The sequence below is a fragment of the Nesoenas mayeri genome, assembly GCF_963082525.1.
Source record: "Nesoenas mayeri genome assembly, chromosome: 10".
Classification (NCBI taxonomy): Eukaryota; Metazoa; Chordata; class Aves; order Columbiformes; family Columbidae; genus Nesoenas; species Nesoenas mayeri.
Genome location: NC_137560.1, coordinates 11,128,648 through 11,149,948, shown reverse-complemented (window position 1 = coordinate 11,149,948; position 21,301 = coordinate 11,128,648). Strand labels below are relative to the sequence as shown.

General features: G+C 35.2%; 1 protein-coding gene across 1 annotated transcript in view; it reads left to right on the top strand.

Moving 5' to 3' along the window:
* ERC2 (ELKS/RAB6-interacting/CAST family member 2) overlaps window positions 1-21,301 on the top strand; it is a gene marked incomplete at both ends in the record, with an annotated part of 318,636 nt that overhangs the window by 270,420 nt on the left and 26,915 nt on the right. The gene's annotated exons all lie outside the window — the stretch shown is intronic.

Genomic DNA, 21,301 nt, shown 5'->3' with positions numbered 1-21,301 from the left:
GCGACTGGGAGTAAGGTGTACTTTAAGCGCTGATAAGAATATGGATTTTTAATAACATCCATTTGCCTTTTGCTGTAGATTTAGGATATCATGGGAAAACAGAAAGCCTTTTTAGTATTTTGTTTTCATTATTTAGCTGTGTAGTGATGGCTTTAAAAAAATATTGTATACCACTCCAAGTACTTTTTTAGCATTTAAGGAAACTCCGTAAGTGAAGCCAAGGAATAAAGAAAACTTCAGAATAACTTCTCCATTCATGAAGTCAAAGACTGAATTCTTGCCAACACAGTTAGTGTGTTCATTGAATAGTCCCAAACAGGAAATCATACCTTCTTCAAATAAAATGATGGTCCTTATAGCAAAACCTCATGGACTGTTCACATCAAGAAGTGCAGTTTTTTGCACAAGAGAACATTTCTTAATGCTTTCTCTTCTTCCCTCATCCCTGTTCCTCTTTCTTCCCCCTGCCTCTGTGCACTCACACTTCATAGGGAAGACTCTTGTACCGAGTCTCTTATACTGCCCAGCAGAAAGGAAAGCTAATAGGGAATCCTTCAACTTGGCAGGTGCCAAGCCATTTAAGACTTTGTAGATCAAAACTAACACTTTCAATCTCACCCAGCAGTTGGCAGACAGCCAGTGCAGGTCATGGAGTATTGGTGTTAAGATCTCTGTCTAAAATATATGACTTACTAAATGGATGGCTGCCCTTTGCATTAGCTCAGATTTCCCCTTGCATCAGCACTAGAGTTGCCTCGTGTTGAGCACTTTGCAGTAATTAGCCCAAGATGACACTTTAGACTAAATTCTTACCTAATTTTACACCCTATACAGTGCCAGCTGTCCCAGTATATATGGTATGTAAATCAGAACAGAGTTACACTATTAGTTGTTGACACTTGGCAACATTTTGAGCTGCCTTTTCTCTATAACTGTACTAACTAGAAGCCTTCTCTTCCTTTAATAAATTGTATGTCAGCTGTTTGTGGACATTTTACTCACTGATACTTCATGACCTGTGTTACCCGTTAAGAATAATTACTAAATCTATTAAAACTTCCATGATTTCAGATTTTTTTTATGATCTAAAGGGATACTGAAAAAAATAACCATCTGTTTTCAGAGGGGTTAACTGAGGGGTTTTGTGGGAGCGTATTTTTGGGAAATAGCTGGTTGAGCCTTTTGTTCTCCTTATCTCTCATAGGTAATTCACTGCACCAGTCCTTGAGGTAAAGTTAATTTAATATGGTTCATTTGATATTTTGCCTTTCACTTTAACCCATAAGACTGGGCAGAAAGCTGCTCCCAGGTAGTGCTCCCATGGGTCCCTGCCACCCCTCAAACTATCCTCCTACTTTAAATAATACCATACTCTAAAAGACTCTGTCATTTCAAATTTATGCAACTCGTGCTGCTTTCACTGTACTGAAGATTTTTCTTATGGTTTTGAGGGAGAACAGGTCTGCCTTATGAGCTTCCCACCCTATCTCCCTTTAACCTCTCAAATCTCTTTGCCTAGTTTCAAATTTCATTACATATGCTTTGACCAGCTCTACTTGTTGCCAGTTTTAGACTTTTGCATTCCAGTTATTACATTCACTTGGGAATAAAAGCTTGATGTACTATAAATTTACTTTTCTTTTACAAGAAACAGAATATAGTTCTTTGGAAGTTAATCTATTGTCCCCATTTGTCTGATAACCTTTGGGCTGTTTTTTTTTTTTTCTTCAAGAAAGTGAGTGAAAACATATTTCAGTGTTCTTGTAACAAAGTATTTTACTATAAGAAACCAAAGTGTAGGGATTTACTGTATTTTAACATATTCCTCCAGGCAAGAAACTCTGAGACATAGCATTTAGAAATTTTTAGACAAAGGACAACTCATTTAACCAAAACACAATGTGAGTTCTCATTTAGACTTTTTTTTTTTTAAATTATTTTACAATGGGAAAATGTATTTGTTTTCTCTTTAAGTGTTACTCTTCAGAATCCTCCATAAAACTTGAAAGTGTCATTTAGATAATTGAAAACATATGATAAACTTAAGACTTATATAGCTGTTAAATTAACTACTGAGTAAATTTAAGGACAAAAAATTTATAGCCAAAATGTTTTTCCTCATTTTTTTCTTAATAATTATGCTCTAAGAAAAAAACCCCATACAGTTAGTGAGGTTAAAATATTCTCTTCTGTTTAGTCTTTCATCTTGAGTTTTGAGAAGATGAACTACCATGTTTATCATACTTATTTTGACCTTAACCTTTTTTTAATGAAAGAGACTTAAAAATGTCCCAGCTGGCATGTCTCCCACTGTTGCGAAAAGAAAGAAGAAAGAAAACATTTAGTAGGTCTTCCTGTGCAGTAGTCCTAGCAGGATGAATAAAAAATAATAATGTATTTGCAGAGAGTCAGTGATACTGTTAGTTGGAGATGGAATTTGAGAGATGTCATGGCCCAGTTTGTTATCAAACCTATGAAGAAACAGTGTAGAAAAAAAAAAAAAAGTCAGAAAATACATTAATAAGTATACAAAAGTATTAAAATATGCTTTTTTTTAACTTTATAATTTTGCATCAATAAATGCAATCCAACAATCATAATAAAATCTTCACAACTTTGAGTGTAAGCTAGTTTTGCTCAGTGCAAGGTTTATGTAGCAAACTGTTAAGTCTGAACTAGAGCAGTCCCTGTGATTTTAGTGGAATGTACAAAACGTGTACCAGCTGGAGATCTGGTTTAAGGAGCCTTATGTAAACCTCTGTACATCACACTTAAATTACAGGTGAGAATTTGCTCTGAGAATATGTTCTCATACTAGTATCAAAAGGGCATCACTTCACGTAAGTCAGCAGATTCTACTTCAGTGCAAAAGTATCACAATACAGAGATTCTTTTTTAATCAGTTTATGATTGTATTTACACAAATCCATCTTGTGTGAAATGTGAAGGAGATGAGGTATATTTATCTTACAGTCTCTATCAGATGTCTCTATAGAATATTGTCTGAAAGAGTGCCTCTGAATGGAGAACACCTTGCTCCAGATCGCTTCCAGACAGATGCAGGAACCAGCATAACGCTGCCCGGATAACAGTAGTATTTGGTCCGGGTCAAAGACAAGAAATAATTCAGTGCCTTGGGTCTCACTCTTGTGCAGAGCATTCTGTTCTGTTACTCAGAACTTGAATTATGTGCTTTTACTTTTTGGCAGTTGCTGCAGTTTAGAAGTGTAGGTAACACTTTTTGCTTTGGAACAAAGGAAGAGTCAGGCAGACGTGCTGTAGCCTATGAATAAGATCTAGAAGAATATGTTTTTGGAACTCCTCATAGGAGTACTTTACCTAAAAGCTGTAACTAGCTACACACACTAGCTGTGTATGAAACCTGCATATGTTGCTGATTATGGTAAATGCTGAAATGGAATTTTGTCTGGATAAAAATTTCTGTTCTCTTCGTAGTACTTGAAAAACTGTTTGTCCTGACTCCATTAAAGTTATCCATGCTTTATAGTGTTTATGACTGCTAATTAATGCATTAGAAAGTTTTTGAAAGCTATACTTATATCTTAGCAAATGTATGACCTTGTGCATTGATGTAGCATGTTGATGTAACATGGTCTTCACTCGAAGTGTTCAGAATCCCTGGGTAGTTCCTTTGAATTACTTGGGGTGTCAGTATTTCAGCTGTTCAGTTCTAATATCTCAGCTTTACTGCCTTTTCATTCAAAACTTAAATGTGAGAAAAGGTTATATTGTTTTCATTTAATAGGACTAAAGTAATTTAATTTATATGGCATGCTTCAAGTTATGTTCAGTCATGTCAGTGACATGAAAGAAGCCACGACTTCTATCAGTCATGTGCCATTAGCCTATTTTAACCTACTGTAACAGAGGGCCACGTGGTTGCGGGTGGGAGAGAGATTCAAAACTTGTACCTTAGCTGGTTTATTATTCTTAGTAAAAGTCATAAAATGTTGGTGGAGTGAGATTGCCCAATTTGTTCTTCATGAATGATCTGAAGTAATTACAGGTTAATATTCCAGAGACTATTATATTTTGTTAAAAAACATCAGGAAGCATTATATTTCAATCCAGTGTCTTCCAAATAAGAAAAGAATAAATAAATGAGACATAATTATCTAAAAAGTACAGTGTATTTAAAAAAAAAATGGGTAAAATTATTTAGTAACTTGATTTCAAATTGAGTCCATCTTTTTGAAACACCCTGTGTTTACTTTAAAGCTGTCACTGTCCTGATAACTTGAAAAAAAATTTTCAAAGAGTATTAAAGAAACGTACCATATTTAAGCACTAGATATTCCTTATAAATAGATATTCTAATTTATTTTTCTTTTTGTGATACTGTTGCATAAATGATAGAAAATGGTTAAATGATGCTTAAAAGCTTAATTATGGTGGCTTTATGTAACAATCATTTTTCAACACAGTTTTAGTGCTTCAATTTGCAAATTTTACATACTAAAAAAAAAAATCAATCTTGCAAGTTGCAAACTTTTAAAGACTTTAAATCTGCAAAATTATAGCCACTTATTTTTGCCTGACATATTTTCTGCTTAGACCCACATAGGGGCTGCCAAACTTGTTTCTTTTCATTACCTGTTCTATGTCTGGCTCGAAGTTTAGATTTTAGAAAATGAAAAAAAGCTGTTTGTGAAATCACAAGGCTCTTGAGCTCTTAGTTTCCTCTTAGTATCAACGTTTATTTATTTAGGTTTGGGCTGGGTTTCAAAAGATTGAAATTGGAAACAGAGAAGGTGACTCTGAATACCATTTATCTGTATGTAAGCGAACATTCAATGTACATTTAATTTAAAAAATTGCTGTTTCCTACAAGAGGGAGATATTTTTCACATTGTTAAAACATTTTTAGAGGTCACTAGGTGGTCATGTCACCAGCAGGGAGTTTTTGTTTGGCAGGCTGCATTAGCAGTTAGTAACAAATGCCTCCCATGATTCTGTGTTCAAAAGGAGTTGCTTTGCAAGTAACAAATACTTACAACCTGAGAACTGAAGTATAAAAAGTAGTGACAGGGGAAAATGTTTAGAAATGTAAAACAGCATCTTTAGTGGCCAAATTGGAGTGTTCAGGGAGTTGAAGATTACGTATCTACTTTATGCTTGAGCTTGGAGTTTATAGAAGCAATAATATTTTCACTACTGCAGTTGTGAGTCTCATCATTTTAGTTAGTAAAGAACTGTAAATTTGCAACTTACAAAATCCTTGGTTTGGAATCTAATTAACATTTTCTATGTAATTGTCACTGGATCCTTCATACTCAGTTTAACTTTTCTTTCCTGACATGGTATTTGCATACTTCATGAATGCCTATAAAAATTCGGACTTAATTTTCCACAGACTTTAAATTTTTTAAAAAGTCAGAAGGAAGAAAACTGAATAACACCAAATGTCTTCAAAAAGTTTGCTCAAATCTACGCTGTGGGAGAACGGAAGCCATGTTTGAGAGATTCTTTATAATCTCTTAACACGTTGTCTTGTTGATTGAGATATGGTGTGTAAACATTTGCTAGTGAGAGTACGAGGGAAATATTGGTATTTGTAAAAGAAGAGTACTGTGAGTTGGACTGAAATTCAATATCAGTTTGTTATATATGTAATAAAATTCATTTGTAAACAGATGTTATTAGTAGCTGGAACAGTGATTTCTTCCTTCAACCATAGAGTTCACTTTTTCTTAATGAATGTAATACAGAAATTCTGGTTATTTCAGTGTGTAATTTAGGCTCATATCATCCCACCATGTGAAAGAAAATGGGGAAGGGTTCAAGAAGATAATGCCCATGATGATGCTAATCTGAAGTAACTGTCTGACTTTCTTTCTTAGGACTGCATTGATTCATACCTAAGCTCTGATCCTGACTGCCATGCTGTTCCATTGCCAAAATCTCCACAATCCCTAGGCTTTATGCAGTCAGCTGCTCTTGATAAGATAGCTATATCTTTCATTTAAACTGACCATATCCAGAGCAAGGCCTTCTTTGTAGGAGAGTGAGTGTTGCTGGACAGGTAGCCTGCCCAATTGTGTTTCATGTGCGGTCTACGTTCTATGGAGAGTCTGCAAGGCATGGACAAAGGCAGAACCAGGATAAATTGAACACACAAAGTCGCTTCTTTTGGCATCTCGAAATATTCGTTTTCTTAAAACAGAACTTAGCACTTCTCAAAGGGAGCCTCTTGTTGATGGACAGTGCTGGAAGTATGAGAACCAAGAATACCTCTGAACAGGATGAAATTTGTGTGTAATCCCATAAACTCACCTTTATACTTAGATTCCACGGGAAAGTAACTATAGAATACAAGATAGAAGAAATCTGTTGTGCCCTCTGATCCTGTGACCTTGTAAAAAACAGGCCTCCAACCTGGATGAGCTGGGGAATAATGTGCACCAGCTGTGCAGTCTAGATGTCGCATTGGGAACCAAGAGTCTTTGACAAAAAAGGGCACTTGGAAAGGCACATTAGTCCAATTAATACCACATGGTGACCTTATGAGGACTAGAATCCTTGGGGTCTCTTTTCAGAATTAGACCTAGACCAAATCTAGCAGCTGGATTTTGTTTACACTAGAGGGTGGCTGTGGTTTAGTTAGCTATACTGTTGCTTGTCTGTATTGAATAGGAAAAGACCAGGCCTGGAATTCTCAATATCTCTATTTTATTATACTCCAAAGACACATTCTGATAATTTTTCTGGGGATTCTTGGCAGGAGCAATATGAAACTTAATCCTTGCCTCAAGCTCTGCTGTACTAGATTAGCTCATGTGTAACTATGGTTAGGGCTAAAGAAGGTACAGAAGGCTGTTATCTCGAGTCTATGAGCCAGTGGTACATCAAGCAAGGAGCAAAGGACTTCTGTTTCTCATCTGTGAGCGTTACCTGGTTGCTCTAAAGTCTGCCAGCAAGATCTCTTATTTCCTGTATTCTTATGGGCATTCTGCTCAATCAGGAGATGTTGACCTTGTCTGACTCCTGAGAGGTATGGTTATGTTTATCTTCATTATTGTGGGCTATAATCATGCAATACCTGAAAGCTGTGATCTTATGCTGGGTAATGGCACACTGTAACTAATGAGATTTACTTAGAATATTTTCTTGAGTAGGGTTTCCAACAAGTCATTTTAGCTGATTGGAATAAGAGAAATTTATCTGGTCCAAGAGTTCCATGACCCTTTGTAAGGTTCTCAGCATTTTAGTTTTTGTGCAAAAGGGATGTGTGGGATATTTTGAATGTTTTTCAAAAACTTTATTTTTCTTTAATCATTAAGCTAAAGATGTTACAGCTTTTATAAGAACATGTAGGCTCATACTGTCATATGTACAGTGTGAAATAATTTGCAGTTTGGTGGGTTTGTATTTGTATATTAAAGAACAGAGTCTGAGTAGTTAGTTCACCTCAATGAAGATAACTAACAATTAATCTATGAGGTGGTATGTGTATAAACTGAAACACAAGAAGTTCCACTTAAATATGAGAAGAAGCTTCTTCTCAGTGAGGGTAACACTGGAAAAGGCTGCTCAGGGAGGTTGTGGAGTGTCCTTCTCTGGAGGCATTCAAAAGCCACCTGGACACATTCTGGGCTACATCCTGTAGCCTCATCTGGCTGTTCCTGCTCCAGCAGGGCGATTGGACTAGATGATCTTTTGAGGTCCCTTCCAATGCCTAACATTCTGTGATTCTGTGATCTGATTTATTCAGTTGACTGTACTATGACTACCTGCTGTTCTGTTAGCAGATAGTGACATAAACCTAATGATGAGGTACTACACATAATAAACTGCACAGATAAACTCCGCCAGGTAGGTTTGTCTATTTTTTCCATCAATTGTCTGTGTATCAGCTGGTGGAACTGCAGATGCTGGGGTACATGAGGCAGAGATTTCAGGCTAGCCAGCTCCTGGCTTTGTGACAATGCTGGCACAACTGCAGGATGCAGAAGAACCATTGGTACTGAGTTTAAGAGCAAGTGGCAGCAGTATCTGCTAAGAAGGAAGGTGCAGGTGGCAACAGCCCAGGATTGTGAATGAGAAGGATGTCAAGGTAGATTATTCAATGGGACATTACTCCCTAAGAGATTTTCAGCTGCTAAAAGTTTGGCAACTAGTGATGTAGATTACATTCAGGTGGAAAGATTATTACCCATTCAGCATTTCAGGCCCAACTAAAATTCACTAGCTAACACCATAGGATTTGATTATTACCAGTAATGGTTATTCTACCTGTTGAAAAAACTGAAGAAATATTTATTAGTAGTTCCTCCTTTTATTATAATGTACATGTGCCTTACAGACTTTAAGAGTAGAAAAAATAATTTTCTCTATTATATGGGTAGCTGAGACAGTGAATTCGTAGAAAATACAAAAATTAATTTTGGAGGTATTGTCTGCATATGTGAAATTATGTTCCCACATACTACACTGATTCACTTTTCACTTAGGTAGGCAGCACTGATATGTTAAGTTCCTCATTCTTCAGCTCTCTTGCTTCAAGCCAGTCTGCTTCCTGTAAATGTGAACTGAATATGTCAGCCTTTATAAACATCATATGCACTCTATTCTTCCCAAACAGTTGTAGCTGTTAGTAATTGTTCATTACAAAGTAACTTCCACTAATGTTCAGAAGCATGGAAATAATTTGGGGAGAAATATACTTTGTTCTTTTGTACTTAAATAACATGACTCTCTGCCTTAAGGATAAGCTTAAGTCACCCTTAACTATGGAATCATGAACAGTATTTACATAGTATAGCTTTAAAACGAGCAGAACAGCCAAAACAATTATGTCTTTGCCAGGTTTTTTATACTTGAATCTAGTTTTAAATATTTGAGTCTAGTTTTTAATGTTTTAAACATTGTGTTTATTAGATTTTTATGAAGTGTTTCCTACTTTTGAAATCTATCAGTTCTTTATTAACCAAAGCATTGGTTTCTATTGTTAAATCAAAGGTTTTTGTAATGAATACATTAATAGCCTATGTATGTTTCTTTTTTCTTTTTTTTTTTTTTTTTAAGAATTAAGGCAGACATAGATAAACTTTCTTAGCACCTGATACTGACCTGAATTTTTGATTTTGTTTAATCTTTTATTCTGGAAAGGATAACGTTGCATTCTCTCTTTCAGCATTTTTTGGGCAAGTGTTTGTGTTGTTTTCTTATTTGGGGAAATATTGTTCTAGCCAGCTAACATGGTTCTCATATGGTTGAAAACCATTTGTGGAGCACTGCAAATCTTTGTATCTTGAGATTGTGTGTTTTCTTTTGTCTTGCATTCAACAGCATTAGCTACCTGCAGGGCTGAGTTGTACTAATTAACTAGTTCCCTTTTTTGCAACAGGAAAAAGATCCTACACCTACTTTTATATCAAGACTTTGTTTTGGTTAGTTCTGGCTTCTTTGAGCAGCTGTGGTGCTGTTACTTCCTACCACCTGTACAGAATTTCTGCTCATTGCAGAAATTAAGAGCTGTTGTTTCATTTCTCATAGCAATAGCACTTACTTTGATTAGCATTCCTACTCCTACTAGTGGCAGCTCATCTTAAAATGGACCATATTATTTGTATGAGTCACAAGGCCACCCGGATAGCAATTTAAAAGTGCATTTTCCATAGCAACTAATTCTTAGGCTCTTTCTGTCACGATTCTTTCCAGATGTGCTGTTGATTCAGGTAATGTTCAAAATCCTGCTTAGAAACATTTTTCTGTTGCCTTGGATTCTAGAGCTCATCTAAAGTTATAGGAAGTGTACAATTTTGTTTGTAGTTTAAGAAAAAAAAAATCAAATCAACCATTGACATGCAGAGGCCCTAGAAAGTGTCCTCTATCTGATTCTAAGCAAACATTTTTTGTTTGAATTAACTGGTTTTTATTTTCACAACAGCACTATTGATTTTTGTTACACTTACAGTCTGTACCTGAGGTTTTGGAAGAAATTGATATGTTTGGACAGTACCATAGCAACTGTAGAAATTTAGCAATCTTTATTAATTTACATGTTCTTGCAAACACACCTCTTGTAGGACTGTCTGTGGGGAAACCTGACCTGAACTGAGTACTTTCCAGTTTTCAGTGTTGAGACCTGCATTGCTTTTTTTTTTTTTTTAACTTGAGATTCAAGATAGAGTAATAAAGTTTGTCTTCACTGTCGAAAGTCATATTTGAAAAATAAAATTGAAAGTTGAAATTATTTGCATTCTGTGTGATGTTTGTGATGTTCCTAGTGTGTGCTTTTATTTTCCCATTGTAATCATAGAATCAGTTAGGTTGGAAGAGACTCTCCAGATCATAGAGTCCAACAATAACCAACCTAACTCTAGCACTAAACCATGTCCCTAAGAACCTGACCTATATGTCTTTTAAACAACCTCCAGGGATGGTGATCCCACCACTTCCCTGGGCAGCCTGTTCCAGTGCTTCACAACCATTTACGTGAAGAAATTTTTCCTGATATCCAATCTGAACTTCCCATTATTGCCATTCAGACATCTGTCTGGTTGAGCACTATACCTTCTCTTTGATACAGTTCAGTGATATACCTTATATCTGTTCCATCTGCTTTGAGAACATCAGTATGAACTGTTCACTGAGTCACCGTGTATTATCTTAGAGCTCCGAGCCTGTACATATGCTTTTTAAAAAATGCTTCCTTAGTCTGCAACAAATTTTGAAACAGTTAACCCTCCAAAGAAGATCAATGAGCAAACTTCTTTATGCAAAGTTGAATCATATGATGCTCTTCATGCTTCTGGCAATGCTTGTGAATAGCTTTATTAGCAGGGAAGTCATGTAATTAAATGGCATCCTGTGATATCGTATCTCTTTTGTTCCTATTCCTTTCAGTTACTAGTTAGAGAAATATCTGTGGTGTTGACTAATTCCCTCTCTCCTTCCTTATAAAATGTCTTGGCCTTGCTCTGTTTACTGACACTATTCTATTTTATAGTCATTATCTTCATATGCTGTGTATTGGGTGTGCAGTATTTTATTGAAATTGAAGGTCGTTTGTTTTTACTGAGGTAAAATGATGGGCGCAGGGTTCGAATGAATGTTCTCTGACAAAATCCCTTTAGGCACTTAGGTCTTTAGACATCCCACACCTAAAGAAATGGTGACTGTTGGTTTGAGAACAAATATCTTAATTATCTTCTTTACTCAGATGCTTAACTATATTTTTTAATGGTAACACCAGTAATTAGTAGTGTAAATAGTTGGTTTTCTGTAGATTGATCATAAATACATATCCAGTGGTTCCCAATGTAGGGAAATCCTCAGAAACTATATGTCCAGAGCAGTATATTTAAGTTTATTCTGTACCTAGCAATACCTTATAAACTAGGTAAATTTAACAAAAAAAAATTTCTAGTTTTAAAAAATAAAAAATATTGAGTTGCAATAATTACTACACTTTCCTATATCCATCAAATTATGTGATGTAATGGTTTTAGCACATAGTCACAGTGTAGCAATAAGTAATGGATGTCATAATGTTAATAATGGTAGTGATGATTCTGACTTCACAGATCTAGATTAGAAAAATTAAAATATTAAAACTGTCAGCCTATTTGGGGCGTGTGTGTGTGCAAAATTCTAAGGAGCTTCTTAGTTCAAGTTTAACGTACAAAAATGTACTTTGACGTATATTTGCAGCTAGTGGAAATTATATGACACTGGTTTACATAATCTGTCTGACACCCTATTTAGTAAGTGAGCATTTAAACTATGCTCTCAGATCAGTTATCAAATATGAATTATGCACTGCCAAGAGATCGCATTTTGTTAATCGTATGTATTCAGGCGATTTTCTTTCTTGAAATTGCCTTCTAATATACTGTAAGTCTCAAGGCAGAAATTCTAATATATAGTCATATTGATTTCTATATGCTGTTTCAAAATGGAGCTAATGATTATACTTTATACTTTATACTGTAAAGTTCAATGTGATCTACATTGGATTTTATGAGTTTTATTATGTATGTTATTCAAAGGACAGCTGTTTGTAACGTTATGTATCTTAGAAGGAGCACCTTAAGTTACCTCTTTCAAAATCAGACCAATATTTTTCTTAAAATTCCAATAGAAAGGAAGGAAATAGATTTTAGTATCTTTTTATTTGTGTTATCTCTTTGCCAAAAGGATAATTTTTTACTCATCAGCATTTATTAAATGTTGAAAGAAAGCTCTGCTCATTCTTTAGCGTAAGCATCCACTTTGTAATAATTGGCCATTTGAAATACACTTCAAATTAAGAACAGAATGCAATTAACAAAAGTTTATGGTTTTTTAATATTCTGTCCCTGCATCTCAGTTTTATATGTCTTTGACTAAAATATTTTGAATTCTCTGCAAGTTCACTGGAACAATAGTAACTGTTAATAGTAACTTCTTTCCAAGCTTAAACATTTATTTGGCAGTTCAAAAACATTACCAAGAACTATATTCTAGAGATCAAGCCATTCATCTTGCAAAGTACTTTTATCTTTGTCTTCTATAAACACAGAAAGCGGTGTTGAAGGATAGGAAGGCAGACAGTGACAGATTACCTGTAGTTTTGTTTTCCTGTTTAACTTAGGTGGACCCTATGCAGTGCTATGTTCTGCTGTAACACAATCCCATGCGTTCAGATGCCATCGTTCATGTTCTCAGCAGTTCCCATCTCTGCACCATATTGTAGTGTGGCATAAACCAGGCAGAGGTATTTTATCTAAGTGTTGGTTGCATTCCTATGGAGAATCATGCAAAGCCAAATGAACAACGGAAGTTACTTTTAGTAAAAAGCTACAAAACCAAGAAATAATTGTCATCCTCTGACTTCAGCTGTGTTTTGCAGCACTGTGAATGATTTTGTTTCTCTATCACACAGTCTGAAGCTTATGATATCTTCCCATGTGTGAGCAATGCTGCCCATTTGAATAAATGATAACACAGTGGTTATTGAAGCATGATCTATGAAACTATGACGTAATTGCTTTCACAGATGAATATATCTTTTCTGAGGGGGTCTGTTTTACTTATCTGTCATTTCTAAAATATAAATCATTGAGACATCAGAAATGTAATGTTATAGGGCTTGAAAAAGTTCAGAGAAGTCAAAGAGCAGTTGAGTGCCTACTTCTTACTTGAAAATTAGCCTAAAGAGATGGGCATGAAGTTCTTCCTTCTTTGCCTTTTAAAATTTCTCTCTAAACTTGTACCATCATACTGGATGTTTTTTGTTTACTTAACAAATTACCTATATGTACATACCAAATTGCTGTTAAAGAGAGAAAAAAAGGAATAATTTAAAATTGCAAATCTAAAACCAATGCAGTTACTGTTACTGGGGAATGTAAGGAGAGCTGTGATTATGGGAATAATGAAACAAATGGAAGAGATGCAGAACTCCGTCTCTGGGGAAGTAAACTGGAGGAAAAGGACAAATGGATAAGAAAACTACTTTTACAAGAAACTCCTCTGTGATTATTCAGAATCAAATCCTCTGTTTTCCTTCTTTCCATTTACTCTGAAATTTCACATCAGGGACAGCTTCTTCCTGTTTCTCCTTGATTCTAGCCTAATGAAAATATACATCTAATACAGGTGTAATATGGAGACTACTTGTTGTCTGTCTCACATGGTGCAAACTTCAATATCTCCTCCTCACACCTGCTTCTAGCAGTAGTCTTGATCAGATGGTAAATTCAGGGTTTGTTACTCAGATAATAAGAGGAAAAGTGCTTGGTGGTTTGGATTGGTGGACTGAGGTGTGGAAGAGCAGGGCCCCCATCCCTCTGTCCCATAGTTCATAGAGCAGTCCTCTCTGCTTCCTGGTGTGGTTGGGCTCTGAGCTGTCAGTAGTTCTCTGTGCTTCTTGTAAGGGAACCAGGCCAACCTGAGGTGCTATTTCATGCCGATTTTTCTTCTGAAAGTGTTTCAGAAGGGTTTGTTCTTTGAAAACAGCACAAAATAATTGTTCATTTTAAAGACATAAGCTATAAACATGGTTTTGTAAAGTATATTTAGTCATGTATTTAGGGAGGCAAATCTTCTGTCAGCCTGAGACACACAATTTTAAGATAATCGTCTAAAATGAATTTACGTGTTGGTATCAAACAACTAGATTAGACTTACAACTCTGTTGTTGAATATATTGATTTTAAATTTCATACTCGATATCCATATGTCTTGTTTTTAAAGAAAAAGCTTTTAAATACCAACAATACTCTGAAGTTTATTTTCTAAGATGCATGCACATCCATAATGGATTAACAGCGTGTTTTAACAAACCATTTATTTGCTTTAGGAGTGACAGAGAGAAGCTGTTTCAAACAGGATCTCTCATCACCGTCTATCTCTAGTCACCTCCTACTGAACTTAAGGTTGAATACTGGGGGTCACGAGGGAAAGAAAACAACAATTAAAGGGAAAAAGTTGATTGAACTGTTTTTTTCCTCCTTCAGTACGGTTAGCATGTGAGAAGCTGGCTGAGTACTCTACTGTATATCATTAGTTGAAACATTTCTGACTTGATTTAACTTTAATGATGACTTTTTAAGTTGCATTTCTGTATTTTGTTGAGAACGGCTTAAGTAGTAATGGCAGTAAAGTTCTTGTTAGAAGATCTTGTGTCTATAAATCTTAATCTTGGAATTCTGTTAGATTACAATTGAACTGTTTCTAAGAACTCACCCCACCTCCCCAAAAGTTGTCATGAGTTCTTCTATTAAAGCTCAGACAATTAGTCTTAGACTAACAGAGGTGGGGAGTAAAGCAGGAGTGTTTACAGAGCTCACTTCTAAATTGACTGTGATAAGTGGCAATGCAATGTATTATGACTAGAGGTTTCTGGGAGACTCTTTAAGAAGGTTAACTGCAAGGCAGCTCTCAAAAGAAAGCATTTATCTTAGTGGTCATCCTTCAGTGTTTTATACTACTGAGATTTTTTTGTGGGTGGTTAGAACCATTTTTTGTGTTTTATTAGCTGTATCTTGAATACCTCCTACAAGCTGAATGACAGTTTAAGGTTATTAAATCTGTTCTTAGTACATTTTTTTTATCCATAGTTAATCTTGGCTAAATATATGCTAGTGAACAACCCTTTTTTCTCAGTTGTTGCCCATATTTGTTAAAGAAATTATTCCATTTGACATTTGTTTAGGCTGCAGTTTGATAAAATACTGTATACAATATACTTTTTCAGTTTGGCCTTCAACAGAGTCTTTCATGGATTTATTTCTTCATGCATTATCTTATCTTCCCTTCTAGTATGCTAAGGCTTCCTTTTCATATTAAGTAATTTTTTTCATTCCAAGACAGACGTTTTCACAAATGCATACTCTATGTCTGTATTGCTAGAGATGTATAAGATACCATTTTTCAGGTGTTAGGTTACATTTGTAATTGAGTTGCTTTGATGTCATATGCTTTCTCTAATGCTATGTGTGGTATTTTTCTTTAATTCAGATTATTCTTTAACGCTACTTCCATTGACTTTTTGAAAAGATTTATATGACTTCATACTTTTTGTTTGTCTAAAAGGTTAATAGTTGATAGATCCTCCAAGGAAAGGCACCTCCATGTTTCTCTATCACTCAGGAATGGCCTACACAGTATAAAGTCATTCTTGTCTGCAATGGCTGTCATGGAAATTTTCACAGAAACTTGATCATTCTCAAGTTTCGTATTGTTCTTTCTTACTATAGATGTAGAAACTTAAATGTAAAAGTTTATAGGAAGGCTAGCAAGCATATGATGGAAGCAGATAAAACATGATGTTAACTCCAAGGACTGGAGTCTGGAATGAGACAGAGAGTAAATCAGCTTTGAAACATCAAATAATTGATGTGACTGGTTAGGTTATGGTTACTGGAAAGGTCATGTCTTTGGGCAAGATCAACTATACCCAGGTCATTTCTAACAGACATTTGCCTAAATTTTTAAAAAATACTTCCACGGATGGTGACCCTCTTTCCCCAGCAATTTCTTCCAGTACTCAACTGCTATTCATACTTACCTGCCATTATCCTTAGACCTTGGTTAGATATTAGGAGGAAAAAACTACAACTTTTTCTCTCCTGCAGCTTATGCATATTACTACTTGTTCTGTGTGCAATGAATATGGAAAAAATGTTCTATTTCAATTTGACATAACATTTAATCTTCTGATTATCGTGTTGCCACTCATAGACCATTTATTGTAGGTTTGTTTTTCCAGTATTTTCTTGTCAGTCATTTCTCTGAGTGCTTTTGTTGCTCTCCCCTGAACCATCTCAAGTTTTTGATGGAGAATCTTATCCAAACTGGCTTCGGTATTTCAGCTAAGATCTTCCTGAAGTCACATAGATGAACAAAATCACTTCTGTCTCATCATGTATTTCTGTTTATATTTCGCAGTATGATGTTTGCCTTATACACAACAGATCATTAGTATGGAGTTCCTCTTTAGTTTTAGTTTTATAGATGGTGTCTTTGGTTTGTCAAGACATTTTTATTCTTGTCTTCATGGTTCTTCAAGATCCTCCCAGTCTTAAGTCTCATTGAAATGTAATAAATAGATTTTCTAGACTGCCATTCATGTACTTAATGAAAACATTAAACACAGTAGAATCCTGAATAGTTTTGGGTGGAATACCACTTGTGTAAATAAATTAATTCCTGGCCATTAGGAAGGGACTGTTCCTTTTGTCTTTTCTTTTGTTTTTTGATATGAAGTGGTGTTAAGTATATGAAGATATTTGTGCAAGTTTCCTTGCTAGAATCATTAGTACCTTAAGCCCTGCTCTCACAGTTGCAAGTGTTGTCCATCAAGAGACTGTTATATTCACTGTCTTTGTATTAAGGTGACTAACTTGAGGTAGCAGGTTGCTGTGGGGTAGAATGCAGTCAGGCTTTGCCCGGGCAGGAGGAGTTTTATTACATGAGTTTTGCTTTTCCCGGGAAAATGTTCTCCCTCTCCTCCTTGTAATGAGCGACTATATTATGGTGGATGATGTATACACTGGAAATCCTGGGAACTACTTTATGTATGTCAAATGAAAATGTACAGAATAATTACCAGTGTGGAGCAAGTGCTGTTAGATTTAACATGTATTTTATTAGTCTGAGAGTTTACCTAATTTTACTGTATACAGTTAGAGTGATTTTTCTTGGTGTTAAAAGCACTACCCTGTTATTTGTATAACAGATTAGTTTGCCAAAAAAAGAGAGGAAAAACTACTAATAGCAAAAAGGATTACTCTTTATAAATATTACTGTTAAAGAATGTAATTTAATTTGGTGCTCTAATAAATTATTTTAAAATGTATTTTATTACCATCATTTATTACACTATAAGGAGACATTTGGGCTGCAAATAATGATAACATCTCTATAGAACTGTATTTGGATAGTCTTTTTTTTCCTGACACAGTAGATAATTAGGAATTATAAATTACACTTAAGCATGTTAGTTGGAGAGTATATCAGACTGTATGTTGTTCTTGGTGTCAGTTGAGGTCTTGATTTTCAAAAATTCTTGCACAGAAGCGCATGATGAGTTTCAGTTTCTAGCAGCAAAGCAGATGTGTATTGCTCACCTGAGAGATTTTGAGAAAGCCCTTGCCACCCATTTACTTTTTTGAATCAAGTTTATTTCATGTTTGTAAGTGAGAAAGTCATCATTGCCAGCTGTTTTGCTGGTATATTACCCTTGTTCCTAGTTGTCAGATAATCTCATTTCAGATGTTTCCTGCAAAAATAGTGATATTAATTTTTTAGCAGGGTCAGTTCATCGGATTGGGTGCTTTCATTGGAAGCCTGAAGTAAGTTGACAGGGCAGCACTGCAGCTTTTGTAGATGTGGGTAAACCAGTGTGTGTTATGTAATCAATGGGATATGATAATGTAGATCTCCAGGTCTGTGCCCACAGGCCACTTCATCAGTGCTTGGATCACTTCAAATACCTCAACAGCATGTGCAAAGTATTTTCAGCCTCTGTCTCCCAGGGACTTAGTGGAGGATCTGTAACTCTGGTAGTGTCCTAGGCCATGTAGAAGTAAAGGAGGCCACTTCAGTTTCTTTAGATACCCTGTCACAGCCTGAATCTTTACTTTGTACTCTGTAAAATGATAAAAAACCCTGTTGAGTTTCTTTGTCTTCCCTCTGCATTGAAGTAGTTAACTACTAAGGATGTAAGCAACCAATGTGCATCATTTGGTAGAATATACAGTCCTGCTTTGCTGAACTCTTGTTAACCGAAAGGCCTGGTTAAATGCCACTGGATTATATATTTGAGGCTATTACTGTTCAGATTATCCATGATAATAGACACAGATTATATGCCAACACACTCCGGGAGTGTGTCTGTGCAGATAGGTGTAAGCTCGCTCTGCCTGCACGCTGAGGAGCCTGTATGTGAAACGGTTCCAGTCTGGAAGACACCAGCATGTTGTGTGGCACTATGTCCAAGATAAAACACTTTCTCTTAGATAAATGAGGCTTCACAGGTTCTGAACTGAAGCTGACTCGCAGGTGGCTTCAAGAATACTGGCAGTGTGAGTTTGCATTCAGCTACCCAGCTGTACTGGTGTATTCACCATTCCACATTGCTATGGAAGGACTTCAGTAGAAGTCTCCATCCTTTATTTCTTGTGCAGTTTTCTCTCAATGTTCATAGGTTTAAGGCCTTCCAACTCTGCTCACATTTACTGTAAAGATAAGGATTAAAAACTATATTGACAGTAGAACTGGGGGGCCAATTCAAACTTGTGTATGGGCTGTTGGTTTGATTCAAATCTTGGAGTGTCTCAGCGGAGCATTTATGGAGTCATACAACAGAAGCTATTTCATGTGACTACAAACCATTATTTCCTGGAAGTGTTTGGTATGAATCATATTTCCTGGAATTAAGTGTGTAGTTACATATTTTCCCAAGAAAAGAGAAGAGGTGTACTGCATGGAATTATCTTGTGAACCACAAGATAATAGAGAAAAAAGATTTTGTTAGCTTTCCTTTGCAAAAGTATTCTTATAATTTCTGGTTGGCTTTTATAATCCCTCAACACGCTCAGCTGAGGAAAAGCATGCTAGGGGCTGCAAAATCTTGTGGGTTTGGGGCTGCAGAGTCCAGAGTAGACTTTTCAAAGCCTGTTGACTGGCTTTCCTCTCCCATGGAAGGTTTTACCTCCTCTACTGCTTTAAGGTCAAGCTAGAGAGTGTTACACAGTTAAGCAGTTATGACCACAAGAAAATGTGATCATTTTGGCTGATAATACAAAAAAATATGAATGTGAGTGAATCCCATTATCAAATGTTGAAATAGTACCAAATAATTCAGTAGTTTTGCCTCTTCTTCCTCACTAGTCAGGTTTGTGTTTTCACTGCTGATTTTGAGGAAGTGAAATAATATAAACTTTGGAGGAGAAGTAAAATTTCAGTGTACCTTCATGTAGTTTTCAATTTAAAACTTCTAGTTTTGACTTTTTACAGGTGTGATGTGTGTTACATATCATTAAATAACATCATATATCATTAGAAACCTTGTAGAAAGCAAGTATTTACCATGAAATTTGCTATTAGATGAGCAGACATACTGTGTTGGGTCACACTGGGAAGGAGTCAACTTACATAACTTAAGAATAATCTAAGTATATTTCAAAACTTTGGAATTTGAGGTGTAGATTTCTTTAGCTATAATCATTCTGAGTGTGTTTGGTTTGTGATGGTTATGTCAGTGTTATCCTCAGATATTAAATAAATTTAGACTGATAATTATGGTATAATTATGTTTACCAGAGGTACCTACTTTACAGCAATTATTATATTGAATTAAAGATTAGGATTTAATCCTGCTGGTGTTAACTGCAGACAGGGCATAGCTTTGTCCTACATATCTTAAAAACAAGAAGAACATTGTGAAACTTTTTTTTTTTTTTTTTTTTAGTAATGTTCAAAATAACAGCAAAGTTGTTGTATGATGCCAATTAAAAATTGGGAAATGTTACTTGATGCAAACCACTGGAACCTTGACAAAACTTCTGACTAGCCTTTCTTTGTAATTTTAATACAGTCTGCTATCAGATAACTATAGAGGAACTAACCTAATCTTATTTAATTTAGAAGAAGAGTATTTTAGGTAATAATGGAATATGTTGTTTCTTTGGCTTTAAAGTCACAGAATACCTGTTGCTGACACTTTCTGTCAGAAAGCTTATGTTATCAGCCCTGAAAAAAAAAAAAAAGACCACCTTCTAGGGTTAGGACACATTTCTAAAACAGAAAGTTACAGACCTGTATGTAAAAGGTGGAATTTTGTTACATTTTTCTTTCTGTTTGAGAGAGATACTCAAAAGAGGGAATATTTAGATTTTATATGGTGCATAAGTCCTCTGCTTTCTGCAAGGTGAGAGGAATTGTTGAATACAGTAGCAAATTGGTTTTCTTCTATTACAGTGCATTAAAAAGTTAAGATTTTAAAGAATATGTTATGGAATAGATGTTGCATTTGAGCATAACACATGAAAACACTGACAGTCTTTTACAAATTACTAGGCAGCAAGTTTTATGCATTATTATCAGGCTTATAGAAAACAATATACCTATATCTCATTTCAAATTATCATTACGGATATGTGACCCTTTGATATATTTTTTCTTTAATATCTGTCATTTAAAATAATTAATACCTTTCATTTAAATTAAAACTGTTGGACACTTATGGCATCCTCTTCTAAACATAATTTAACTATGATTAAAATGAAAAAGACAGAATAATAAATGAGACTATTTAAGTGTATGAATAAAATGCAACTGTTTATCTAAAATTGATCCATGTCTCATAACTTTGAGAGTAAAATAAATGGGTTGTTTTTCTTTGACTCCATCAGAAATATTGTCCTATAAATATTTACATTAATACATTAGGAACTTCGAAATAAAAGTGAAATAGCTTTCTTGACATTTTTGCTGGCAAGCAAAGGACTATGAGAATTCCAAACTTTTAGCTCACCTTGACTGTATGAAGTTCATGAGCTGTATTCTTATGTTTATTAGCGGTTGGAGCCTAAGGTTAATTTATGACTCATTTATCTGTGTTTATTTTTTAATGATTGACCTTATATGGTTCTAGAAAGAGGCATAGGCCATAACATATTCTGTTCTAAAAGCTATTAAGTATTATATGCTTTTTCTTGGCTGATAAGTCATAGTCTGTCATTGAATTCATTCCAGAAGATGAATATTTTTATTTTATTTAGGAAAATAAGGGACAGATTATGGTCTTGCCAACACGAACATATTAAAGTATAAGGAATAATTACAC